The sequence below is a fragment of the Mirounga leonina genome, unplaced genomic scaffold (assembly GCF_011800145.1).
Source record: "Mirounga leonina isolate KUSES-001 unplaced genomic scaffold, KU_Mleo_1.0 Mir_366, whole genome shotgun sequence".
Lineage (NCBI taxonomy): Eukaryota > Metazoa > Chordata > Mammalia > Carnivora > Phocidae > Mirounga > Mirounga leonina.
In genome coordinates this window covers 587,503-589,964 of record NW_023270709.1, presented here as the reverse complement: position 1 = coordinate 589,964, position 2,462 = coordinate 587,503, and the positions used below count along the sequence as shown (strand labels likewise).

The 2,462-nt window shown below is 53.8% G+C and overlaps 1 pseudogene; it reads left to right on the top strand.

The window, feature by feature from the left end:
- Positions 1-210: 210 nt before the first annotated feature.
- On the top strand, positions 211-2,134 carry LOC118027194 (annotated as a pseudogene).
- The last annotated feature ends 328 nt before the right edge of the window (positions 2,135-2,462 follow it).

Below are 2,462 nucleotides of genomic sequence, written 5' to 3'. Positions count from 1 at the left end.
GACTATAGACAATTACATACCAACAAATTACATACCTAGAGGAAATGCGTACATTCCTAGAAACACACAACTGACCAAGACTGATTTAGGAAAGATGTACAAAACCTGAACAGACCAGTCTGACCATCTGGGAAGTGCGGGTGGAGGCAGAGGGGCAGAAAAATGGGCTTGTGGGGGAGGCCGAACAACCAGTGAGCCTGGGGTTGGGGAATGATTGGGATATTACAATCCCCAAAATTTCGACTGGCATACACAAGGAGCTCTCCTTATGGCCATTCTCTGCCCAGTGATAACAAGATTAGCCCTGGCCTGGCTGAGGTCCAGAGCCCCTTCCACTCGCCTCTGGATCCATCCTGGAGCACTGGGCACCATGGACTGGAGGAACAGGGGCAGCGAGATCCCCAAATAATGGTGTTCCCACTGCACCGCTATCCCCCCCAGAAAGACAGCTCTTCCTGTGGTCCTGCCTATTTGTCTCTTTCCCCAGAGTCCAGCTGGTGGAGTATGTGTTTCTACTACCATCTGCGCTGAACAGGACAAGTGCTGACTCTGCCTTCACACCAGTGTGAGGAACCCCAGCCCTCAGGACACTTATCCAGGCCCTACCCCTCCCAGCATCCTCCACAGCCACCATGGAGGTTTTCTGAATGGTGAAGTGGACTCCAAATCACTGCTATTGAGGAGAATGTGCTAGCGGACAAACATTTGCTGAAGCCATGGTATGCTAGGAAGCTGTCCTCATCCTCCTCCCGACTTTGGTCCTGTGAACTCCCTGGAATTAACTTCTTTAAATCTCCTAACCAGCCTGTCAATGTGCATGTCCTCCCATCTGCCATGAACACAGGAGGCTCACTACCTGATCTCACCAACCTGAACTTTCCCCTGCCACTACCCACCCCCTTGGACCCTGAGGAGACAGTCTACCCCAGCTTAAGTGGGGGCAAGAGTACCTCCAATTTGACCCTACCATGATTCACCTCGGTGTCAGTGGGGCCTGGACCCGGGCTCAGGATTTGAGGAGCCAGGACTTTTTTCCCTGCTCGGCTACCCATCCTGCAGTCCTCCCTGAGCAATCCCAAACCTCCAGGCTTCCCTGAGCAGTCTCTAGCCCCAGGTCCAGGGCTCCTACAGCCACCCCTCAGTGTCTGCCTTCTCCCTGGGCCACCCCTCACTCAGTGCCCCAGCTGTCTCCTTCTCCAATTCTTCCTCCTCAGCTTCCTTTCCTGTGCTGGGTGCCCTCCCCCTTACCCAGCTTCTACTCCTGGCATCTCCCCCTGCCACCACTGTATGCCCCTCAGCCCCCTCAGTTTGCCCGTGAGCCCAGCTGACACCAGAAGGTCCCAACAGCAGCTGCCCAAACAGTTGTCACCAACAATGTGACCCACCTTGTCCTCTATCACTCAGGATGCCCCCTGGATACCTGCAAACTGCCCACTGACCAATGGCTGCCTCCATACCCATTCAGCAACCTGAGTATTGTTCTGCCCACCCAGCCACCCACCCTGAAGCCTCTACATCAGCCAGGGCTGTCTTCTCAAGCCTGCTCAATGCAGCTCTCAGGTGGGCAGCCCCTGGGCAGACACCCCACTGTGGGACACTGTACCTACCCAGCTCCAATCCTACCACCGGCCAATGAGTGACTTCAGCCTGGGGACTGTCTCCTCACAGCATGCTCTTTGATGACTGCTGCTTTGACTCATTCTCTTTCTGGCATGCACAAGCTCTGTCCCAGCAGCTGGAGCAGTTCAGCAAGGGAGCCCATCAACCTGCGTGGTGCTGGATCCCCCAGCTTTTCTGAAGGGCCTGGATTTTTAGGTGGTAAGGGGCCAGTGAGTGGCCTTCAGGGCCCTCATGCTCTCAACCACCAGAAGTTGACTCATTGTTCCATGGCTCAGGGCCCAACATCATCCTCGGAGGAGAGTCCTCCCGTTTCTCTAAGGAGATTTTTGGCAACCCTGGCTGATGTGCCTGGCTTTGAGGTGTCAGCAGCCTGGCTGGGGCTGGGGTTGGGACTGGAGAGGAGCTACACATGGAACCACTGGGCCGGGATGGGCTCCACATGCTGAGTGACCCCAGTGTCTTGCTGCCCAGTCTTGCTGTGGAGGATTCATTCCACAGTGAGCATCTGCAGTGAGGAGCCTCATCAGGATCCCTCTTCTTGGCTTTGCCCCATCACTGTTCCTTTCTTCCCTTCCCACTGGCCAATAGAGGCTCCACTCTGCCCCCAGATCCTCTTTCTAACATGAACGAGGGATCCTAAGAATGAGAAAAAGCAAGGGGTTTGTCCACTTCAATACATAAAACAATTATTAAAGGACATAAGGAGACAAAGTGATGTAACACAACAATAGTAGGGGACTTTAACCCCGCATGTACATCAATGGATAGGTCATCAAGGCAAAAAATCAATAAGGAAATGGTGTCTTTGAATGACACATTAGACCATGAGGACAACACTGATG